This window comes from Gymnogyps californianus, chromosome 6 (genome assembly GCF_018139145.2).
Source record: "Gymnogyps californianus isolate 813 chromosome 6, ASM1813914v2, whole genome shotgun sequence".
Taxonomy (NCBI): Eukaryota; Metazoa; Chordata; class Aves; order Accipitriformes; family Cathartidae; genus Gymnogyps; species Gymnogyps californianus.
Window position 1 is genome coordinate 3894705 of NC_059476.1, and position 6062 is coordinate 3900766.

A 6062-nucleotide genomic window follows, 5' to 3' on the forward strand; every position below is an offset into this window, starting at 1 on the left:
ACAAACTTTTATTTCGGAGCACACTGATCCCTGCCAGTTCCCGGTGACAGTGACTGTGTGACCAGAGGAAAGCAGCCATGTCAACTTCAGCTCAGTTCAAACAGTACTGGAAAAAAGATGGTCATCCACAGCATGCAAAGTCAGTCCTTCATAAAGGCAAAGTTCTCATCCTTTTGCCTCGGTTTTTATTTGCAGTACTGCAGCACTGTGTTTTGCAGAAGCGCAATATTCGTTTATCCAAAGACATCCGTAATGTGCAGCAATTTCACATCTCATGCTTCACTAAATAAGTTATTAAGTTACAAGTTCCTTAAAAGTTAGTAAGGATAAACAAGTGCTAATAAATGAAAATTTTTGTAACGTGAAACAAATCAATAAAATTTGTACTTACAACGAAGTAGCCACAAAATACTTTTTCTTTTTATATTAAGAAATAAACTAGATTAACTTTATGTATGCTTTTTCCATTCTGCATGATCTAAAGCATTAGAAATCCACACCCACAGAGAAAGGAATAAACCTCAGCGTAGAGAAAGGCAGACACCTGTGACATAAAAACACTTGGGGGGGGGGTGTGTAATATATTTTATTGGGCAAATATGAAAAATAGCCACATCAATCAAATCCTAAAGAGGCGGTTGGAATATCTTAGAATACAGAAAATTAATTCTAAAGAGACTTCTCATTCTATCATCCATCAGAGCAGCAATGACCACTCTAAAAGTTTCACGCCTGCTGCCAAAAGTCATAAAGAAAACTGAAGCCATGAATTCACAAAACAACTGCTCAGCCACACTCCGCTGACACAGCAGGTCTGCTCGTCTCTGCAGTAACCTCTTCTACAGTTGGAAACATCTTCTGATTTTGAGGTAGGTAATTTGAATAACCCATATAACTCCTTCTCAAACTCTTTGGGTTAAATCACGGCTCCTTTTCGACAACTGCAAAAGCCTGCTGACTGCTGGGTGACTAAAGGTTTGCCTTCCACTTGATCCTTGTCAGCTGCCCATAAATCTATCACCACCGCTATTTACCACTATCTATAAATGCTTCACCTTGTTCATTTTCCACTACATTGCACACCTTCCTCTTTCATTGCTCAACATCTCTTCCATATGCTCCACTTTACCTCCCCAAAATCCAGAAATTCATATTCCAGGCCATGAAAATATTTCAGCCTTCTCAGTCAAAGAAAAATATAACCACATCACTAATATTTGCACAAACATAGTTCCCAACTTGTTCCAAGAGACTTTCCAGAGAATATTTTTCATCGCTTTATAAAGCAAAAGCACTCTCTGACAAACAGCCTGATGTTTCTCTATTCGCCGCGCTGCTACAACACTAGTTTTTGTTGCTGCCCCATCAGACATTTTGGACCCTACCCAAACTTCTTGTCTGTAGCTCTTGTCATCTGGAACAAACTGTACTAACACTGTCTAGCTGACTCTTCATCCCATTTCAAATCCAAGTTCAAAATATCCTTTATTCTCTTCCCTACGAATTATCTCTATTTCTTCCTCCTCCTCCTCCTGCTGTTCCAGCTCTGGAAAGCGTTAAGTCTACAGTACACATGAATATTATACTAATGAATTGAAAAGAGAATGCTGGTCTTGCTTTTTCTAAATAACATAAAGAGAACAGAAAACAGATTAAGATATCCCATTACATTAAAAAACCACTAATAAATTAGAATAAAATTCCATTTAGGCCTCTTATCATCTGTCTTCTTAAGATGTCTTGGTGTTTAAATAACACTTAAAGCCATTCTCTAAAACAGCTCAGGAAAAAAGTACTCGCAAAAGATACATATAGCTACTAGTTTGCTTTTCATAACATCATTCAAACAAAGAGTAAAACAGATCTGATGCCTGGCTGACAGTTTTGTGGATAATGTCCTCACACAGCTATACTACAGATAATGAGATAGCCAATGGTTTTATTAAGCAAATGGTGGTGATAAATATGGTAATATACAAGAAAAACTTGGTTTGATCTGTCTTTTTTTTTTTTTAATTATGAAAGTTAAGTGCATTCAGCCTGTGCCTCATACCAAGCCAGTCCATCCCGTAGTCCTTTCCTGGAGATGACCTGGGGACACAGGGTGCTGGCAGTGACCTCCCAGCCTCTTTCTTCACCACCATCTCCTCGTCCCACCGCCCATCACAGAAATGAACACGCTCATCAGACTCAGCAAAATCCCAGCAGCTCTAGGTTTGCTCGGCAGGTGCGATAATTGCAGTACTAGCCCGAACCTAACGCCTGTTACTCCACCTGGACAAAATGCCAGGTCTTTCCAGGAGTACTGGTTAGGTTTAAATGGTACATAAATTAATCTTACGTACCCTTATCTACAAAAGGATGCCAGATATCATTAATGAAAATCATTAAAATTGCTCATGCTACTGATTTGGGATGGGCGGGATATTGAACAATTAATAAAATACTGAATTGTATATTTAATTTACTTTTTCTCCATTTAAAAATAAAACTCATTTAAACTTCATGTCAGTTTATGAAAAACTATATTAAGTCCTGAACTCACTGTAACCCATTGCTAGAAATAAAACTCAAGCTGTTTACATTTATTGACAGTACTGAACTGAGCAAAGTACCCAGAGCCTGCTGGAATGACAAAACAGCTTCTGACCATTAAAGACTCCATATGAAAAGCGAATATTTTCTTGATTTGAATCTTGTAGGATTATACTAGTCTGAAACCATCCTCTCAAGTCATTCACTATTAGGCCACACTTCCTTTTCATAATAAATCTGATTGGAATTTTAAAATACTGTATTTTTGTTATTATTTTCAATATTATTGAATATGTAAAACAATTACATTGTGATTTTAAGTGAACTCCAATTTCAGTCCACAATTAGCAAACAAGAAAAAAAACAAGTGTCTTACAGACTTTTACTTCACTTTCACATAAATGTGAAAACGAAGATTCTCAAAACCAAACAAGTATGTTGCTTACACGTGCACAATTTCAGCTCAAAACCCATAACATTTTCATTCAATCCTGGGCAACCTGTGAGTTAGAACTAGATTTTTTTTTTTAATTGCTGACTTGAAACACTTTGTTCTAAACCAATCTATCACTGGCTGTCAGTACTTTTAAGAGCAGTAATGCAAAACTAATAATATTTTACCAGCCAACAAAACCTTACGTGGAAATTAAAACACAACAGAAGTGTGACTCGTCTGTGCTGCCACAGTCTCTCTCATATGATGGAAATTCTCTATTTTAGTTTTACAGTTTGCTCAATAAACAGTAATATAGTTACAGTATAACCAAGGTTAAACGTTGCTGTCAGTAGGCCAACAGAGAAGCTAACTGAGTCTTCAGATGAGAGGGTTTTTTTCCACATTTGTTTGCTGTCTGTTGGCCAGGCACCAAGCTTTCATATTCATAGCAGTATAAAAAAGCAACCAAAAAAAAAAAAAAAAATCCTGCAGAGACTATTAAATTGTCATTTTTAGTAATAGGACTCCATAAATCATGGTGATGTTCTCACCTCCAGGTTCTACTAGTGCTTGGCACTGTCTCCCCCTGCAATCAGTTCCAGCGGGTTTATGCGTACAGGTTACTGGTTCAGCTTTTATTATACACAAGGAGACCCCTGTCCCTGTCCCCTGTCCTTCTTTTATCGCAGAAAAGCTCTTCAATGAGGATTTAATGTGGGCCAGAATCTAGCTATCGCCCAACCCTCCTTCTTGCAACGCCTGCCTTGGCAGTCTGGCTGCCCCTTGGGAACGGTGGCACCACGGTGCTGTGGATGGGGAGCTGCAGGTCCAGGGGACAGTCTGGGCTTCTCCTTGTCCTGGAAATGTTCGTAGCCCTGGAGTCCCACAACTGAGGCCACCAGCCTCAGGCCATGAGAAACCAGAGGTGGGTCAGCAAGGTAATCCAGTCCCAGGGAACAAATTAAGCTATCTGGGTAGGTAAAACAGGAAGATGTCTACTTTTGGAGGCCATCTGTCTTCTGAACTGCATTGGCTCCACATAATCCTCGTTTGGTCTCATTAAGAAAAACAGAAGAGTTCAAAAAGATGACAGCTCCTGGTCTAAAGTGCAGGGGAGCAGTCGGGTGTTGTACCAGGCACACAAATAGAAATATGTTACCAGCATACATCGGTTCTTATGTTAAAAGGGAAAATTAGCAAAGCCTTCAGGACAAATGTAATTCAAGGTCAGGAACAGCCCCTCCACTTCCAGCTGCAAAGATGCAGTTCCACTTCCTGATGGACATACACGAGTGCTGGAGGGATTTGGCATCAAAAGATTTTGTGCTGGAAAATAGAATGGAAAGAGGAACTGTTCTTGACAGCATCTGCTGGTTCCCATCTAACAAGAATAAACTATAATTTTGCTTTTTTAAATGTGATATATTTCACATTCATATTTCATAGGCTTCATTTGCTTGATTATAAAGTAAATTTAATCTGAAACCCTCTATTTAACCAACATTCTTGGGGAAAAAAGAAGTGACACTCTTGAATTCCCATTGCTATTGCAAACTATTGCTGCCAAAATGGGGGAAGAAAAATGGAACAGAGAAGAACTTTGTAATACCATTGATATTACAAATCCAAATTCTGTATAAATTACACACAGAAAATCCTCCTCCTTTGAAAGATTTAATAGCAAAGCTGCAAAGAGTACCTATATATTAAGAAGGCTTTATTAAAGATACAGACTATGTTATGTGTTATTTACTGCTTTCCTACAGCACATTATCATAAGCACTTGCACACAACGTATAATTTAAATCAATAGCAAAGTTCTCATTGATATCTTTGCAAGCAGCTTATACCCTAATTTACTAAAAGCACTCATCTGCAGCAAGTGTTTCTGTTATTTATTAGAATTAATTAAATCCTTCTGTATTATGTTAAAAAGTATATCTTGTAAACCCTTCAGGGCCTGCTATAATGACAGCAATCAGAAGAGATGATCAAGAAGCCTTACCAGAAAAGGGTGCAACACTCCGAAGAGAAGAAGAGATCATGCTAAATAGCAAAGCCAAAGCCAAGAACAACTGCAGCGGCACTACAGGAGACATTCAACAGAATGGTCAAAAGCAGGTGGAGTGACACGGATCAGGACAGAATAGACAGATATCATGAGGTCAACATCAAGGACTAAAAGAGGCAAGACCAGAAACCAGTACTCTGGTAGAAAATGGCAGAGCTATAGCAACGAGGCATATTGAGCAGCAGAGAGCTACTGCTTGGATGTCTTAATATGCAAAGGCAATGCTCAATCACGCTCCTAACCCAGTGTTTGGCTTTGTTCATCAGGCTCCTCGACTGCCAGAGAAGCTGGCTGCAGAGAGCTGTCGGGCTGATGCTCCAGGAAGAGGCTCAAAGTACTCAATCAGATACCTGGCTGAAGATCAGGATAAAGCTTTTACATGGCCCATTTTAGCAAAGATAAATAATGTAAACCTGTTAACAACCTGTTCTGTTAAAACATTCATTATCATGAAAGGAATATTAGTTTCATAATATTTGGTTTTCAAATAGTAAACATTCTTCTTGATGTGGTAACATTTAAATTTGCTCTCTTCCATTACAGGTACCAAAAAGGAAAAACAAAAAAATTCCTGTGGTATGACCATTTGAATTTGTTCAATGAACCAGAAAATATTGCTGTCCAATTCTAATGTTTTGAAGACAAGCCTGTGCTGCAACTGAGGAAAGCAGAGAGCACGTACTGCTACTGCTGCTAAGCATGTGAAAAACAAGTAAAATGCAGGATAATAGCAATTCACCTGTTTGTTTCATGTCATTTTAAGCTGAATTTCACAAAAAAAAAATCTTCTGTAGGGTTGCACTTTCAGTCCCCTCATGACATTTATGCCTTATTCAGTGATTTCAACCATGTTAGGGGGAGGCAGAGATCTCAACGGTCGTGAGTTTGCAACAATAAATAGAGAAGGCTGTAACACAAAATCAGATAAACTATTAGATATCAAGGGATCCACCAAGGTCACAGGAAAAGTGGTTTCCAAGTTCAGTTGAACGTGACCTAATTCAGTGTCACTGAGCATAA